The sequence below is a fragment of the Hyla sarda genome, chromosome 6 (assembly GCF_029499605.1).
Source record: "Hyla sarda isolate aHylSar1 chromosome 6, aHylSar1.hap1, whole genome shotgun sequence".
Lineage (NCBI taxonomy): Eukaryota > Metazoa > Chordata > Amphibia > Anura > Hylidae > Hyla > Hyla sarda.
Genome location: NC_079194.1, coordinates 216,466,845 through 216,486,833, shown reverse-complemented (window position 1 = coordinate 216,486,833; position 19,989 = coordinate 216,466,845).

Sequence of the window (19,989 nt, the reverse complement as noted above, 5' to 3'; positions counted from 1 at the left end):
TCCTCAGGTTCCCAGGATCTCTCTTCAGGACCACAGCCCTCCCAGTCAACCAAAAAAAAGGTTTTCCCTCTGACCTTTTTGGAGGCCAGTATCTCCTTCACAGGAAAGACGTCCGAAGAACCGGAGACAGGAGTGGGAGAAATAAGTTTAGGAGAGAAACGGTTGAGGATGAGTGGTTTAAGAAGAGAGACATGAAAGGCATTAGGAATACGAAGAGAAGGAGGAAGAAGAAGTTTGTAAGAGACAGGATTAATCTGGCACAAAACTTTGAAAGGACCAAGATAGCGTGGTCCCAATTTGTAGCTGGGAACACGGAAGCGGACATATTTAGCGGAGAGCCATACCTTGTCTCCGGGAGCAAAAATGGGGGGAGCTCTTCTTTTCTTATCAGCAAACTTCTTCATGCGTGATGAAGCCTGTAAGAGAGAATTTTGGGTCTCTTTCCATATGGTGGAAAGATCACGAGTTATTTCATCCACAGCGGGCAAACCAGAGGGCAAGGGAGTAGGGAGGGGGGGAAGAGGGTGACGGCCGTACACCACGAAAAATGGGGATTTGGAAGAGGATTCAGAGACTCTGAAGTTATACGAGAATTCGGCCCATGGTAGAAGATCTGCCCAGTCATCCTGGCGGGAGGAAACAAAATGCCGTAAATAATCACCCAGGACCTGGTTAATTCTTTCTACTTGCCCATTGGATTGAGGATGATAAGCAGAAGAAAAATTTAATTTAATCTTGAGTTGTTTACAGAGAGCCCTCCAGAATTTTGACACGAATTGGACGCCTCTATCCGAGACGATCTGCGTGGGCAACCCGTGAAGACGAAAAATGTGTACAAAAAATTGTTTTGCCAACTGAGGCGCAGAAGGAAGACCAGGAAGAGGAATAAAATGTGCCATCTTGGAAAATCGATCAACGACCACCCAAACAACAGTGTTGCCACGGGATGGGGGTAAGTCAGTAATAAAGTCCATACCAATCAGAGACCAAGGCTGTTCGGGGACAGGCAGAGGGTGAAGGAGACCAGCAGGCTTCTGGCGAGGAGTCTTGTCCCGGGCACAGACAGTGCAGGCCCGCACAAAATCAACAACATCCGTCTCCAGAGTCGGCCACCAATAGAAATGAGAGATGAGTTGCATGAATTTCTTGATGCCCGCATGGCCTGCGAGATGGGAGGAGTGACCCCATTTGAGGATTCCGAGGCGTTGGCGTGGAGGGACGAAGGTCTTCCCTGGAGGAGTTTGCCTGATGGAGGCTGGAGAAGTGGAGATCAGGCAGTCAGGAGGAATGATGTGTTGCGGAGAGAGCTCTACTTCCGAGGCATCCGAGGAACGAGAGAGAGCATCGGCCCTGATGTTCTTATCGGCAGGGCGAAAGTGAATTTCAAAATTAAACTGGGCAAAGAACAGAGACCACCTGGCCTGGCGAGGATTCAGCCGTTGGGCAGACTGGAGATAGGAGAGATTCTTGTGATCGGTGTAAATAATAACTGGAAATTTAGATCCCTCCAGCAGATGCCTCCATTCCTCAAGTGCTAATTTAATGGCCAGTAGCTCTCGATCCCCGATGGAGTAGTTCCTCTCCGCCGGAGAGAAGGTCCTACAAAAAAAAACCACAGGTAACAGCATGCCCGGAAGAATTTTTTTGTAGAAGAACCACTCCAGCTCCTACTGAGGAGGCATCAACCTCCAATAGGAAGGGTTTAGATGGGTCAGGTCTGGAGAGCACGGGAGCAGAAGAAAAGGCCGACTTGAGCCGTTTAAAGGCGTCTTCCGCTTGAGGAGGCCAGGACTTAGGATTGGCATTCTTTTTGGTTAAAGCCACGATAGGAGCCACAATGGTGGAAAAATGTGGAATAAATAGTCTGTAATAATTGGCGAACCCCAAGAAACGTTGGATAGCACGGAGTCCGGAGGGGCGTGGCCAATCTAAGACGGCAGAGAGTTTGTCTGGATCCATTTGTAGTCCCTGGCCAGAGACCAAGTATCCTAGGAAAGGAAGAGATTGACATTCAAACAGACATTTCTCCATTTTGGCATAAAGTTGATTGTCACGAAGTCTCTGAAGAACCATGCGGACATGCTGGCGGTGTTCTTCTAGGTTGGCAGAAAAAATCAGAATATCGTCCAGATACACAACAACACAGGAATATAAGAGATCACGAAAAATTTCATTAACAAAGTCTTGGAAGACGGCAGGGGCGTTGCACAGGCCAAAGGGCATGACCAGATACTCAAAGTGTCCATCTCTAGTGTTAAATGCCGTTTTCCATTCATCCCCCTCCCTGATGCGGATGAGATTATAAGCACCTCTTAAGTCCAGTTTGGTAAAGATGTGGGCACCTTGGAGGCGATCAAAGAGTTCTGAGATAAGAGGTAGAGGGTAGCGGTTCTTTACCGTGATTTTATTAAGACCGCGGTAGTCAATGCAAGGACGTAGGGAGCCATCTTTTTTGGACACAAAGAAAAATCCAGCTCCGGCAGGAGAGGAGGATTTGCGGATAAACCCCTTTTCTAAATTTTCCTGGATGTACTCAGACATAGCAAGAGTCTCTGGGGCGGACAGAGGATAAATTCTGCCCCGGGGTGGAGTAGTGCCCGGGAGGAGGTCAATAGGACAGTCATAAGGCCTGTGAGGGGGTAGAGTCTCAGCTTGTTTTTTGCAAAACACATCAGCAAAGTCCATATAGGCCTTAGGGAGGCCGGTTACAGGGGGAACCACAGGGTCACGGCAGGGAGTACTGGGAACCGGTTTAAGGCAGTCCTTGAAACAAGAGATACCCCAGCTCTTGATCTCCCCCGTGGACCAATCCAGGGTTGGGGAATGGCGTTGGAGCCACGGTAGTCCAAGAAGAATTTCGGAAGTGCAATTGGGGAGGACCAAGAACTCAATTTTTTCTTGATGAGGTCCGATGCACATTAGAAGGGGCTCCGTGCGGTAACGTATGGTGCAGTCCAATCTTTCATTATTAACACAATTGATGTAGAGGGGCCTGGCGAGACTGGTTACCGGGATGTTGAACCTGTTGATGAGAGAGGCCAAAATAAAGTTTCCTGCAGATCCGGAATCCAAGAAGGCCATAGTAGAGAAGGAGAAGGTAGATGCAGATATCCGCACAGGCACAGTAAGGCGTGGAGAAGCAGAGTAGACATCAAGAACTGTCTCACCTTTGTGCGGAGTCAGCGTGCGTCTTTCCAGGCGGGGAGGACGGATAGGACAATCTTTCAGGAAGTGTTCGGTACCGGCACAGTACAGGCAGAGATTCTCCATGCGGCGTCGTGTCCTCTCTTGAGGTGTCAGGCGAGACCGGTCAACTTGCATAGCCTCCACGGCGGGAGGCACAGGAACGGATTGCAGAGGACCAGAGGAGAGAGGAGCCGGGGAGAAAAACGCCTCGTGCGAACAAAGTCCATATCCTGGCGGAGCTCCTGACGCCATTCGGAAAAACGCATGTCAATGCGAGTGGCAAGATGAATGAGTTCATGTAGATTAGCAGGAATTTCTGGTGCGGCCAGAACATCTTTAATGTTGCTGGATAGGCCTTTTTTAAAGGTCGCGCAGAGGGCCTCATTATTCCAGGATAGTTCAGAAGCAAGAGTACGGAATTGTATGGCGTACTCGCCAACGGAAGAATTACCCTGTACCAGGTTCAGCAGGGCAGTCTCAGCAGAGGAGGCTCTGGCAGGTTCCTCAAAGACACTACGAATTTCCGAGAAGAAGGAGTGTACAGAGGCAGTGACGGGGTCATTGCGGTCCCAGAGCGGTGTGGCCCATGACAGAGCTTTTCCAGACAGAAGGCTGACTACGAAAGCCACCTTAGACCTTTCAGTAGGAAACTGGTCCGACATCATCTCCAAGTGCAGGGAACATTGTGAAAGAAAGCCACGGCAAAACTTAGAGTCCCCATCAAATTTGTCCGGCAAGGATAGTCGTAGGCCTGAAGCGGCCACTCGCTGCGGAGGAGGTGCAGGAGCTGGCGGAGGAGATGATTGCTGAAGCTGTGGTAGTAGCTGCTGTAGCATCACGGTCAGTTGAGACAGCTGGTGGCCTTGTTGCGCTATCTGTTGTGACTGCTGGGCGACCACCGTGGTGAGGTCAGCGACAACTGGCAGAGGTACTTCAGCGGGATCCATGGCCGGATCTACTGTCACGATGCCGGCTGGCAGGAGGTGGATCCTCTGTGCCAGAGAGGGATTGGCGTGGACCGTGCTAGTGGATCGGTTCTAAGTCACTACTGGTATTCACCAGAGCCCGCCGCAAAGCGGGATGGTCTTGCTGCGGCGGTAGTGACCAGGTCGTATCCACTAGCAACGGCTCAACCTCTCTGACTGCTGAAGATAGGCGCGGTACAAGGGAGTAGACAGAAGCAAGGTCGGACGTAGCAGAAGGTCGGGGCAGGCAGCAAGGATCGTAGTCAGGGGCAACGGCAGGAGGTCTGGAACACAGGCTAAGAACACACAAGGGAACGCTTTCACTAGGCACAAGGGCAACAAGATCCGGCGAGGGAGTGCAGGGGAAGTGAGGTATATATATGGAGTGCACAGGTGAACACACTAATTAGAACCACTGCGCCAATCAGCGGCGCAGTGGCCCTTTAAATCGCAGAGACCCGGCACGCGCGCGCCCTAGGGAGCGGGGCCGCGCGTGCCGGGACAGGACCGACGGAGAGCGAGTCAGGTACGGGAGCCAGGGTGCGCATCGCGAGCGGGCGCCACCCGCATCGCGAATCGCATCCCGGCTGGAGGCGGTATCGCAGCGCACCTGGTCAGTGGATCTGACCGGGGCGCTGCAGTAACGAGAGTGTAGCGAGCGCTCCGGGGAGGAGCGGGGACCCGGAGCGCTCGGCGTAACATATATTGGCTGAATGGCACAGCCTGGAGTTGGCGGCAGCATGAGGAGAACATATAGTGGCTGAATGGCACAGCCTGAAGTTGACGGCAGCATGAAGAGACCAAATAGTGGCTGAATGGCACAGCCTGGAGTTGGCAGCAGCATGAGGAGAACATATAGTGGCTGAATGACATAACGTGGAGGTGGTGGCAGCATGAGGAGACCATATAGCGGCTGAATGACACAGCGTGGAGCTGGCGGCAGCATGAAGAGACAATATAGTGGCTGAAATTTACAAGCAACTCAGCCCATTAGGACTGTGTGAAAAGTCCACTTTTTAGCCATGACTGCAAAATGTAAAACTGGTTTTAAAAACCCAGCATCACATGCATTGTTCTGTGATGATTGCATTGCCGTCCAGCAGGACTGTTATTGGAGTTATAAACAACACACCTGTAGTGTGTGCTGTTAGCAGTGCTGATGCTGTTATTAAAATCATTCACATAGCCCCCCTAACATGTTTCATCACAGGTGTGACATCTTTAGAGGTTATGGGGCAATGGCAGTGAAAAATGCCACTAGGGGGGTTTATATAACCTCCAATATTGATGCCTGGGCCACTCCTCCAGTGTGGAGGTGGCGGCAGCATGAGGAGACCATATAGTGGCTGAATAGCACAGCCTGGAGTTGGCTGCAGCATGAGAACATTTAGTGGCTGAATGGCACAGCCTGGAGTTGGCGGCAGCATGGGGAGACCATATAGTGGCTGAATGACACAGTGTGGAGGTGGAGGCAGCATGAGGAGACCATATAGTGGCTGAATGGCACAACCTGGAGTTGGTGGCAGCATGAGTAGAACATGTAGTGGCTGAATGACACAACGTGGAGGTGGTGGCAGCATGAGGAGGCCATATAGTGGCTGAATGACACAGCCTGGAGGTGGCAGAAGCATGAGGAGAACATATAGTGGCTGAATGACACCGCGTGGAGGTGGTGGCAGCATGAGGAGAACATATAGTGGCAGAATGAGACAACTTGGAGGTGGCCGCAGCAGCATCAGGAGTCCTGAAAGTGACCCAGTGACAGAGCTGTGCGGTGGGTGGCAAAACCATTATCCAGTCACGAAGGTGGGTTAAAAAATGATGTGGAGGAATGTTTGTAACTGGGGAGCAGCGGCTTAAATCTGTTTGGAACTATCTATATTTGTGAAGAGTTGGTGTGGCACCATAGTCAATCTACTCTAATGCATCAGGTATTGGTGGGTGAAAATCCTGGCTGATCCATGCCTGATTCATCTTCACAAATGTCAGTCTCTCCACATTTTTTGTGTACAGACGAGTTCTCCTTGTAGTGACTATGGCCTCCGCTGCACTAAACACCTGCTCTGATAGCAAACTACTGGCTGGGCAGGACAGCTTTTCCAGGACAAACTCTGCTAGTTGCGGCCACAAATCAAATTTGGCTGCCCAGAAGTCCAGAGGATCTTCAAGGTGTGTTGGCATGGCCATTTCAATATATGCCACCACCTGCTAGCTCAGGTCCTGCTCCATGTCTACCTGCTGCTGATGAGATGCTTCACTATGCGGGTGAAGAAAGCTACTCATCAGCGACTGTAGACTCAGGCTGCTGCTGATGGAGCTGGTACTGCTCCTGCCACCCCACCCTTCCCCAGCAGCCATGGCAGTGCAAGGTGAGCGCAGAGGGCCCCCAGTGGGTGTAAAAAAAGGCCCCCATTTTGTGCCAGAGGCGAGGGTCCAATAAGGTGGAGAGCCAGAAGTCATCCCGCTGCCGAATGGTGACACATCGGTGGTCACTACGCAAGCAACTGAGCATGCATCGTGCCATTTGTGCAAGTGATCTGGAGGGACTTCCTGCCTCCATCTCCACTGCATACTGCCACGGTGTGTCTGGGTCCTCTGTCTCACCTTCCTCAAATCCCCATAGCTCATCTAGCTGCTCTTGCTCCTCCTCTCCTGTAAGATAACTAGAAAAACCGCCCATTTCGCGAAACCAAAACTGTGCTCCACTTTGCCCCTCCTCCTCTTCTCCTCCAGTTCAGCCCCCACAGGGCTCATGTGGCCATGAGATGTAGGCGCCACATCACCAGTGCCCTGACCAGCCATCATTTCCAACACATGTTGTAGGAAATGAAGCAGTGGAACGACGTCGTTCATCCCGTAATCCTGTGGCTTCCTCAAAGGGCCTGAGCAAGCGGCAGATGTCACGTATGAGCTGCTACTGGTTCACATTGAAGTTACACAGGGGAGTCCCCCTATCTGCTTGGATCATCAAGAAATTGGTGATGGCTTTTCTCTGTTTGTATAGTCGTTCTAACATATGGAGGGTGGAATTCCAACGTGTGGCAACGTCGCAAATCAGACTATGTTGGGGGGTACCATTCTGATGCTGCAGCTCAAGGAGGGTGTGCTTTGTGGTGTACAAGTGGCTGAAGTGAATGCCAAGTTTCCTTCTCATTTTTAGAATGTGTTGAAAAAGGGGGGAACACTTCAGGAACTGCTTCATAACCAGATTGAACACATGTGCCATGTAGGATGTATGGCTCAGCCTTCCTTTTCACAGCGCAGACAAGATGTTCTTCCCATTGCCAGTCACCATGGTTTGTGGAGTAAGCCATGCTCCGATTTCTTTATGAATGACTTTTAGCAGTTCCTCCCCTGTGTGACTCGGGCAGGAGCACATATCGCTTCTGCGCTGTTGGATGAGTGGGTGCATACTGTTGTCTCTTGGACATGGCTTTGCCGATGGATTTCTGGCAGAATGACTGACTAAAAGTAGGAGGAGCAGGAGCATCTGGAGCGACAGAAGGAGGATATGGCACACACCTCCCTTCAGCTGAGGTGGTGGAGCCTTGGCTGGCTGAAAGAGGGAGCGGTGTGCCACTGAGTGATGCAGCAGGCTGGACCACCACATCGGAGCCATGGTTCTCCCAGGCTGCTTTATGGTGGCCCAGCATATATTGACGCAGGGCCATGGTGCCTACATTGGGATTTTGGCCATGCCTCATCTTTTGCCATGTTAATCTCCTCCAGATGCTTGATGAAAAACTGCCACACCACCGAGTAGCTGATTTTCCCACCAACAGACCGCACTAATTGACTGTTACTGGTGCTGTCTCCAGGAACCCCTGTTCCACTACCTCCCAGGAAGGTAGGCTGCTGCGAAGCAGGTGGTCACCCCTGGGCACCTTTGGATTCAGAATTTCCACTTCTGCCACCATGCTGACTGACAACCATGCTACTACCTTGCTGGCTCAGCTGCTGCTTCACGGCCAACCTGCAACCCTCTTCTCCTGATGATGATAAAGCCCCTTCTGCACCTGACTCCCAATTGCGATCAGCTTCATCAACATCAACAAGTGTCTGCACGTCACTGATGTCCTCCTCAGTTTCCTTAACAGTGTCTGCTTCAAGACCCAATTCGGATTCGTCAGATTCGATTCGCTCATCTCTTATCAGCATCATTGGAAGGGATGATGATAGACTTAAAGGAGACCCTGAAGGTAAAGAAAGAAGTTGTACTCTGTTGCTTAGCCTGTGGTTCAAGGCTGCTCCACAGGGAATATTTCAGAATTGAGACCTATATTAGATACAAAAAACTTAGTGCCCTGTTGGATTGACACCAGCTCTTAAAGGGGTACAAAGGAGATAGGAGATGAGATGGCTGATCCCTGATGCTGGGGACCCCCGTGATTTCAGCTGCGGCACCCCAGATATCCGGTGCACGGAGCGAATCTCGCTCGGTGCCAGACGACTGGCGATGTGGGGCTGAGGCTCATGACGTCACGGCCATGCCCCTTCAATGAAAGTCATTGGGAGGGGGCATGGCGGTTGGCACCCCCAGATGATTTCACGAGCCTTCTGTGCTCCGGCGCTGCACCCGACGATCTAAACGAACGTCGGGTGCAGCTGGTGACCCCCACGATAGGGATAGGGGATAAGATGTCTAGGGGCGGAGTACCCCTTTAAGTCACTCAAAATCCAGTTTTTAGAAAGATTTTTTTCTCCTTGCTGTGTGAAGATAGTGCCTCTTGGCCAGTAGCCCGCCTATACCTGTATAGACTTATGACTCGAGAGTTGGGACCCAAGTTTTAAAAAGGTCCTGAAGGAGAAACCATCTAGGACAATGTTACAGTGGACATTGAAGAAATGCCAAAGCTAAAGAGAGCTGCTCGAAATTCTTAACAGAGTTTGAGTTGTGAGGGTTCCCCAATTCTGACTTATAAAGTGTGCAGATGCACTGCATTACAGAACACACAGGCATAACGTGTATGTACATAGTACTAAGACTTATGTGTATATAATGATTTTTTATCCTATGAATATCATGTAATCTTAAATGAAAAATGTGGATATGTGAAAACGCTTAATGTGAATTGGCTGTTTTAATACAGAGATCGGCACCGCCCAGCGACACTGAAGAGGTTAACCCCCTAGCTGAACAGGTGCAATGATCAAGATGTGTTAAATGTATGGAGAAAGGAGAAGTGACGTAGGGACCTGTGGAAGCGGCGTAGGCTACTCTCCCCCTCCCGATGCTTGTGTTTGCCTCCTCTGTGATTAAAAGTTTTATTCTGCATCTACAACGAGTGCTGTGAGTTCCTTCTACGTTTATATGCTTTGGGACTTTGAGTCTTTTCGTACATCACTGAGCACCGGATGGATTGATGCAATCATAGTTTTGGTTGGTGCAGCAGTGGTTTTATGTTCGCACGAGGGGTTGTGTACACTGGAAATAGGAGCAGTTCCGACTGTGTCTCTAATTCTACTACCTGGCTAGAGGATCTTGTGCTTTACAGCCAGAACACGCTAAGTGGATTCCCTAACACACCTGTGATGATGAACCGTGCAGATGAAGCTATGTCCGATGAAGCTATTGCACCACCAACACCCGAGATACGAGGCCTGTCCTTAGGTCGGGAGGGGGCAGACCAGTTCTTAATACAGTGCAATGCCAAAGAAGAATTGCAATTCCTTAGTGTTTGTGCTTTGGAACAAAAAGTTTCTGTGCTGTCGGAAAAAGAAACTAAATTATTCTGGACAGTTAATTCCCTCCAGTCCTATAGTCAAAGTGAGAGAGCCCCTAGAGGGTTACTAGCTTATAAGGAGATCTCACAATTCTTTGACAACATGGAGTTTTTGCAGGAGTGTAAAAATATTCATAAAGATCATGCATTGCGATTAATGCGGCTAACTTTGGCCCGAACAGAGAACGAGTACTCCGCATTGATTGAAGAATTGCTTAAAGCCTACCCATCAGATCCAACAACAAAAATAAATTTTTTTTAATATATCACTCAGTACCTAATTCTGACCATGTACATCTAGCACCTTTATTATTTTTTTTATTACACGTTTAATTTAGCTCACTAGTCTGAATTCCTCTCAAAGGGAGGGGGCGTGGCCTCACTGTGCAGGTCTCCGCCGCCTCCCTCAGTATGCTGTCTCCTCACAACTTCCCTAGCATTAGCAAAACTACAACTCCCAGCTTGTCCTCACTGACAGTAGCGGGACACAAGCTGACAGTGGGAGGATTTTTCCTCCAGCTGTGAGCCCTGCGCTCACAGCTGTCAATCAAGGAAGTGTGTCCATGACGTAGGTGATGATGCATGGACACAGCAGGATGAGTATGTGTCCAAGCAGGCAGGGAGGGCAGTTCTTTGACTGTCTTTTTCAATATGAAATAATGAAAATTTTCTAATGAAAGCAATTGCAAAACCTACTGGTTTTGCATGCTTTACAACCTATCAAAAGTTTTTGAATCTGACAGTGCCCATTTAGGACCAAAATGAAGTTCAAAACCCATTTATCCGAAACCCAGTTCACCAACCTGATGAAGCGGATTGAAAATTGCCTAATACCCATATAGGTGGACCTGAAAGAATAGAAAAAAGATAAGTTCCTCCAGGAAAATTGGATTATGACTCAGGAAAAGTTTTTGAATGGCAACAAAGGCAACCCCGCAGAAGACGCCCAAGACCATCCCCAAGGCGCAAAGAATATTGGACCACAGACTCTGGTTCTGATTCCAGTGAAGGGGGTGACCGAGAAGGAGTGAAACCAATATCCTCATCCAGTCGGGTGACTGAAGGTGAGGTTGCCCCTTTAGGAGGTGGGTGAGGCGAGGTCGCCCAACACCCCAAAAAAGCAGGTGTGAAAAGGAAACAGGTCACCTGGCGTCAGTAGGTGATTCTGTCCTCAAAACCACCACAAATGTGAATACCAGCTTCTTTACCTATATCAAATGTGGTGAATTTAACATCAGTGAATCCGGTCAGGTTCGAGATAGATCTTAGGAAGGCCATCAGAAAAATTAACTTGTTCCATTTTTTTCAGTCCTCTGCTTGTAGTACTGTAGGTGGCCTCATAGGTGAAGGGGAGACCCATCTGCATATAGGCCCTTTAGGTTTTAGCCTAAGTTCTAATTTTAATGAACAAGATCGGATCGTACTAGCTACATTGTGTGACATTGTGGGACCCTGGGAGCAGGATGTAGAATTGTCTAACAATATTTTTTCAGAAGATAACCCTTCTAAATTTAATCCCCCCTTGCCGGCCAGCAGTCCATTAGATCAATTTATGGAAGCAGTCACAAAAGAGGTTTTGTCTCTCATATATCCAAAAGATAGACCTAGTTTATCCTCTAGCGAGTTGAGGGCATTAAAATGGCTGCAGTCGAGAGAGGACATCATACTGAAACCGGCCGTCAAGGGGGGCAATGTTGTATTGATACCACGAGAGTACTACTTTGAGGAAGGAATGAAACAATTGCAGGACAAAAAAACCTTTATCCCACTAATGAAAGATCCAACTAGTGAGTAGATACGGTCAGCTCTTAGACAGGGAGTTGAGCAGGGCCTAATTATGGGGAAGTTTGCTGAGAAGCTTATAGTGGAATATCCTAAAACCCCCATTGGTATTGGCTGCAAAAATCCATAAATCACTCGATCGCCCGCCCGGCAGACCCCTTGTGTCCGGACGGGGATCGGTGACTGAGTTGGTATCCAAATACCTAGACTGGTAACTATGGCCCTTGCTAGAGAATGTCCCTTCATATTTACAGGACACAGGGGACCTCCTTCGTCAATTGGAGGACTTTTTCTGGGAGGAGACGTTCCACCTTGCCAGTATAGAAGTGGAGAGCCTGTACACCCGCATCCCTCAGGATGCGGGTGCGCAGGCAATCTGGAGACAACTGAAGTATGTCCCAGAGATGGGTACTAACATGGTTGAATTTATTTGTGAACGTCTCTCCTTGGTGCTAAGATGCAATTCCTTTCAATTTGATCGAAGCGGTACAAGCAATTGTCGGGGACGGCGATGGGGATTCCCGTTGCCCCGACTTTTGCAAACCTTTATTTGGCCAATTTGGCCATATTGATGACGTGATCATAGTGTGGGATGGGACACAGGAATTGTTCGAGAGATTTGTCACCTACCTCAATAGTAATGATCATAACATGCGGTTCACCAGCATTTTTGGTGACAAAGTGTTAACTTCTTTGGATGTTGAGTGGGACACATTTACTGGTCAGCTGCTCACTAGTGATGAGCGGCATTGGCTATATTCGAAATTGCGATATTTTGCAAATATATAGATGAATATTCGTCCTATATTCGCAAATTTTGCATATTTGTTATATTCGCATATTCGCATATGTGAATATTCGCATATTCGAGGAAGAAAACAGTCAAGGGGTAGGCAACTTTACTATTGGTTGCTAGGGATGTTGTTGATAACCTCTGACAAGTGTTTTGCATCATTCTAATTGGCCCACAAGTGAAAAGAAGGAATATGCGAATATTCACATATGCCGAAAAAAGTGAATATTCGTAATTTCGAATATATAGTGAATATATTCGCAATATTCATGAATTTGCGAATTTGCAATATTGGCGATAAAAATTTGAAATGCGAATATTCGCGCCCAACACTATTGCTCACAAAGGGGTACCGAAAAAATACAGAGGTAAATTAATTGTTAAATCACAAAAGTTACCACCCTATGTATGTTCAAAATTCACTACCATTTGGGCAGTTGGTCTGTTTGAGGCGTATTAACTCAAACATTGCTGTTTTTGACTCTCAGGCGGAGGAACTGATGGAAAGGCTATAGCAGAAAAATTATCCTGAAGCCAAGCTGCAGCAAGCTTACAAGAAGGCGAGAGCTTTGGATCATAAAAAACTTTTAGAAAAAAAGAAGAAAAAGCGTGGCAGCATGGCTTCTAAAAATAAACAGTTTATTTTTTAATTTGAATATAGTCCTATGGAGAGGGTACTAAAAAATGTGATTCATAAAAATTGGTTCTTGCTAGCGCAGGATGAGGTCCTCTGGGACATGGTGAAAAAGAAGCCACTCATCACGTTCTGCAGGACCACTAACCTGAGAGACAAGCTAGTGAGGGGTTGTGTGAACTCAGCCCAAATGAATTGGCTAAAGCCAAGGTGTCCCGGTAGGAAATTTTCGTTGTGAATCTTGCAATTGGTGTAGGCAAATGTGTCCAAGTAAGTTGGTACTACTGGGAGGTGAATCCTTCAGAGTGGACCAGCATATTCTATGTCGGTAAGACAATAAGACCCTTGAATGTTAGCTACTCAGAGCATGCCAGGTCCATAACTACGGAAAAAGGGGCCCCGAGATTAATAAAGCACATTCGCGAGATCCATGGAGGGGCTTTGTCCTTCATGGGGCTTGTACGTATTGATGGTATCCCGCGAGGCGGAGATGTTATTACTCTGTTATTGAAAAAAGAAACGGCCATTATATTGAAAACATGAGCCTTAGGACAACTGGGATTAAATGATCGAAAGGATATCAATGTGTTTAGCATCTAAAGCACACAGACCAAGATATTTATCAGTTTCTGAAGCGAATAGATACTAAGGCTTATGTGTACATAATGATTTTTTTCCCTATGGATATCATGTAATCTTAAATGAAAAATGTGGATATGTGAAAACGCATAATGAGGGGCATTTACTAATCTTTTACTATGTAGTCTGGTTTTTACCCTGTTTTTTTCTACTTCATTTTTGACTATGTGCGACAAATTTACTAAATTGTTGCACGGTGTTAATAAATTTGGCACACGTAGGCAAAAGTGGGAAATTTACTTCATGTAGTAGAAAAAATAGTCTGTTTTTCCTGCTGTCTGAATAGGTTTGGCTGCTAGGTTTCCTTCTGGATCTTTTGTTTTTGAGTTTTTTTTTTTTTACTTTTTCACCACATCTAAATAATTCAATAACTAAATTGTAGTCATGGCTCAGAATAGTGGTAAACGGCGTTTAGTGTGTGTGTGAGTTTATTACATTTTTTTAACACTGTTTTTTCTCCCTAAATGTATTTACTTTTTTTTTTTTTTGTTACTTCTACAGATCCGTGTATCCTGTGGACCCCTGTGGTTTTTCTTTGCTTGATGTTAATAAAATGGTTAACGAGGGCTTGTTGTTTTTTTTTACTTTACTGGACAGGCTTAGTAGTGGAGTCCATTACTAAGCCGGGCTTAGGGTTAGCCACAAAAACAGCTAGCGCTAACCCCCAATTATTACTCACGGTACCCAATGCCACAGGGGTGCCGGTAAGAGACCTACCAACAGGTCTGGAGCGTCAAAAATGGCGCTCCTGGGCCTAGGCGGTAACAGGCTGGCGTTATTTAGGCTGGGGAGGGCCAGTACCAATGGTCCTCGCCCACCCTGGTAACGTCAGGCTGTTACTGTTTGGTTGGTATTTGGCTGAGAATAAAAATAGTTGGGACCCTATGTGTTTTTTTTTAAATATTTAATTATTTATTTAAAAAAAACGCATAGGGTCCCCCCTATTTATATTCTCAGCCAAATACCAACCAAACAGTAACAGCCTGACGTTACCAGGGTGGGCGAGGACCATTGTTACTTGCCCTCCCCAGCCTAAATAACGCCAGCCTGTTACCGCCTAGGCCCCGGAGCGCCATTTTTGATGCTCCAGGCCTGTTGGTACCGGCTCTTCCCGGCACCCCTGTGGTGTTGGGTACCGGGGTAATAATTGGGAGTTAGCGCTAGCTGTTTTTGTGGCTAACGCTAAGCCCAGCTTAGTAATGGACTCCGTCTATAAGACAGCTTCCACTACTAAGCCTTTCAAGTAAAGTAAGGAAAAAACATAACAGGTTTTAAAAAATTTTTATTACAAAAAACACTCCCCCACAAGCCCTCGTTAACCATTTTATTAAAATCAAACTAAGAAAAACGCTGGTCATCGAAGTAGTCCACCGAATCCGAAGGAGTCCACAGGATACACGGATCTGAAATGAGAAGAAAAAAAAATGGGTTAGTACATTTATTATCACCTGCTCACACAACTCCCGCCCCGCACAACTACAATTGCCAGCATGCCCTTACAGTAAGGACATGCTGGGAGTTGTAGTAGTGTGCTGCAGGAGATGTGTGGGCAAGTGACAAGCTTGTCCCCTGCCCCATGCATGCCCTTACAGTAAGGTGGGGCGGAGGCCGGGCACAGTGTTTCCCAACCTGGGAGTTGTAGTTTTGCAACATCTGGAGGCACCCTGGTTGGGAAACACTGTTTAGGCCAGTGTTTCCCAACCAGGGTGGCTCCAGATGTTGCAAAACTACAACTCCCAGCATGCCTGGACAGCCAAAGGCTGTCCAGGCATGCTGGGAGTGGTAGTCTTGCAACATCTGGAGGCACCCTGGTTGGGAAACACTGTTTTAGGGCTTGGGCAACTTACCGGCTTCCATAGGATCCAGCCCCGCACGACATTGCCGCAAGACACTGCCGCGCGACAGTGCCGCCCGACAATCTCCGTCACCGATCGTCGTTGGAGCCTCGGAAGGGTAAGTGAACGTCTTCGCCGGTCCCCTTCAGCTGTTTAGTTTTGCAACAGCTGGAGGACTACAGTTTACAGACCACAAACCAGTGGTCTGCAATCTGTGGCCCTCCAGCTGTTGCAAAACTACAACACCCAGCGTGCCCTGACAGCCAAAGCTTTTGGCTGTCAGGACAGGAGCCCAGGCTGACATTACAGTGCAGCCGCCCGGGCTCCTCATACTGCCTCCCCGCTACCCTCACTTATGGGGACACTGATATACATCCCCCCCTTGTCTCCCGCCCACGCCGCTCAGCTCCTGCTGACACAAGACTACAACTCCCAGCTAAGGATGTTGCTAAGGATAGGGGATAAGTTTGAGATCGCGGGGGGTCCGACCGCTGGGGCCCCCTGCGATCTCTCTGTACAGGGCCCCGGCTCTCCGGCCTGATAGCGGGTGTCGACCCCCGCACAAAGCGGCGGCCGACACGCCCCCTCAATACATCTCAATGGCAGAGTCAGAGATTGCCGAAGGCAGCGCTTCGGCTCTGCCATAGAGTTGTATTGAGGGGGCGTGTCGGCCGCCGCTTCGTGCGGAGGTCGACACACCCCCTTCCCGCGGGCTGTCGGGGCTCCGTACAGGAGATCGCAGTTGGCCCCAGGGGATAAGTTGTTAACCACTGAGTCACCACTGGACTACTCCTTTAAATGTATGGAGGAAGGAGAAGTGATGTAGGGACCTGTGGAAGCGGCGTAGGCTGCGAAACGCATGTTGTCCCATCTCTTACGTGAAAATTGCATACGTGAAAATTAACATATACAAAAATTAGCACAAACGAAAATTCACAGATGCGAAAATTTGCATATGCCAGTCTCACACAGTAGCATTAGAGCCTTCTTTACACCACACAAGCTGGAAGCAGAGAGGGATGATCACTGTGATGTTTACTGCGAAAAAAAAATATATATATATATATATATATATATATATTTGTAAATGCGAATATATAGTGCTATATTCGCGAATATTCACAAATTTGCGAATATGCGATATTTGCGAATCAAATTTTCGTGAGCAACACTAATCATCATGAGAAATTAAAGGGGTATTCCAGGCAAAAACTTTTTTTTATATATCAACTGGCTCCGGAAAGTTAAACAGATTTGTAAATTAATAAAGATAGTTGAGGCTCAAGGTCATGTATAAGACCACTGGAAATGATAGCAGCTAATTCAAATCGGCACTCTGGATAGCAATTGGTATGTCATAAAATTTTAGGTAAATGTCCATTAAAGTGCCATTGCAGTCCTAGAAGAACATCACAGTCTTTCACACTTATAGAATGTCCTTTTGATTGTAACAGTTAAGCGGCAATTGTGTAATAATCAGTTATCTGTGACCTCAGAATTTGCCAAAGCAACATTGTTTCTTATATATCATACAGGATACTGTATTCTTTAGTTCAGTAGCACTGGTTAGTATACTAAAATACCGTCAATTCATTCAAACTATGCGCATAGTATTACAGTGGATTTATCTCACCGGTCCGGATGCAATATACAGATATATAGTTACCACTCCTTGCTTATCCTCAGCGATATTTCACAGCCATCTGTCCCTGCTCTCTGGCCTGAGAGCGCACCGCTGGAGTCTCTGCCGACTCCTATTTACGCGGTGCTATCGGATGGGGGGCAATGTACACAGGGGCGCTGCAGCACCTGCGGCCATTTTCCCGAAGCCCTGCATAAAAGGAGCAGAACCTCTCAGTTTGCCGGAAGTCAGTAAAAGGAGCAGCATGGCAGAACAGGCAAGCACATGTGCAGAGAGTCCCAAGATGGCGCCGGAGGCCCGAAAAGTTGCCACGGCTGGCGCAAATGTTTCAGGAGCTGGCAGATCCATTGGGGCGAAGAGGCCTGCTACCACATCCTGGTGCCCGAAGACGATGAAGACTGGCCACCAACCCCAGAGGAGGAAACACCAGCATCTTCTAGTGCATCATCGCCGGTGAGGCTGTCCCCTAACCACAGACCTGGGGGTCCTGGGCCGAAATTCACACCGAGGAGTCAGAAGTGAGTACCCGGGCTGAGGCCCTGTTCTCTACCCCTCCTTCTACCCCTAGCCCAGAGCAAACCCCCCAGGCCCAGAAGTCTGTCACGCATCCCCAGTCGCCACCATTACCTAAGTGGTTGTTTGGCGATGAGCCCAGACTGATCCGATACATGAGTGAGCACCTTCTTCCCCTTCCAGGGAAGTTCCACCCCCCAGTCCCTCCGGTCCAGTCTGAGAGGGCCAGAAGGTGGCCGAGATAGTAGAGGGACTGAGGGCACAGAGAGTGGAGACATATGGGCCTAAGCTGCTGCCATATGAGGGAGAACCACCCCTGGAACGCCGCCACGCTACGGTGGTGAAATTTGACAAAGTGTAGGGGTTTGGCACCCTCATGGACTGTCGTCATTGAGGGACCATCCTGGTCAATCGTCGGGCAGTGCAGAGAGACTATCTTCCCCCATCCATGCATTCTCTAGAGAGCGGGGAGATAGTGGAGTATACTCCTGTACAGAGCTTGAGAGGAGAGTGGGCGGCTGCGGTTTCCCGTCCGAAGAATCCAACCCAGATTCTGTTTGCTTACTTCCCATCGGGCGCCTGGGACGCTGATCCCTTTGGGTTGCTGCCGCCTAAAGTCAGAGGTACCATCCAGGAGGAGGAGATCTACATGCCCAAAGTGCCTGTCATGGCACCAAAGTATCTACCACAGTCGTCTGTGAATGTGCCCAGGCCTACTCCTATGGTTGAGGAGGTTTGGCCTAACCAACGGGAACCAACTGAAGTGCCTCGGCCTACTCCCGCAGAGGAGGTTTGGCTGGCACAGCAGGCACCAATCACTGTTCCCCCACTGGCAAAGCTAATGCAGTGCAAGTGGTGGTCACCATCAGCCCCACCATTACAGAGTCCACATTGTCCCGGGTGAACTGGAATACCCGAGTGAGTCCATTAGAGGGGGCACAGTCCCGTGGACCCTGTTACATGTGCCAGCCTCAGAGGCTGGGATGGCAAGTTCCTAAGTTAGGGAAGTCTACCCGTGATAATTCTGATATATATCATTAACTTCCTTTGTGAAGTACTTTTGTTCTCCACAGGTTATGCAACGTTTAAGAAAAGTGCCTGACGATCTTGTCAAGAAGTTTGTTTGTAACCAATTGCATAAGTGTACGTGCCTGGCTTCTAGCCTTGACTCTTTACTAAGAACTCTAAAATGTACCAGGACTGTGAAGCAGTACAATGAAAATATGTATATACCGTTAGAGTAATATATTTTTGCTCATTACCTTTGTGCAAGTAAATACTTACTTAATTGATGTACTATAATGGTTATGTGTGCTGTAATAAAATGTGTATAATATGTTTGTACAGGGATGTCTAAGGGTATAGTGTAATTTATTCATGGTGATCTATATGGGAGGTATCCTGACCCAGTCAGGAGAAGCATAGCCACTACCTCACCGCCGTGACAAATTCCCACCAGGTACAAAGATTAACTCATAATGTAAAGTTATGTACCCCACATAGTCTGTTCACATATGGTAAAAGTAGTCCACACATATGCAAATAGTTAAGATAGGACTGTAACATCATTTGTCCTCCCAGTCCGCAAGTTCTAAATTTATACTGTTAAGTGTCTAATTTTTTCTCTCCTGCCCACGTGTACAGGGTACTCTACCAGCCAGAGGGTTCACCTGATATCTAGATGATGCACGTAGAGTGACAGAATTGATAAATGTAAAGGTAACACTGTTGTATAGTGTAACAACGTATATTGAGTTCTGGGGAGAAGAGTTGAGAACCGAGGGGCCCCAGCAGCCATGGCATTGGGTAGATAACCTCCGGCAGCCCAATCCATGAATCTATGTATATTGATATGTATATTTTTGTCTTGAGTATCTTCAGAAAGCAGTTACAAAGTCAAATTAACCCCATATGTTTAAAGAGCATATATGGACATTCACCATGCCACATGGACTCATCCTTATCTTGTTTCGTAATCACGACCTGACAAGTGGCCACTTCAGTCCTCCACCCTCCCGGACTGGGCATCAAGGATGACTGTAATTAAGAGGGGGAGTTTGTAGTGGCCCAGTGCAGGAGGGTGTCCCGTGCTCCTGCTGTCCTGTCAGGCAGCCTCCTTCAGTGTCCCCAAGGCCCCATGCACTTGTTTTCCCATTGTAAATATGTTTTACCATGTAAAGTGTTATAAAATGTAATGTTGCTTTAAGAGTTATACCATGTGATGTCATGTGATGGTTACCCAGGAGGTACCAGTGACCAGTTGATCCCAAGAGTGAC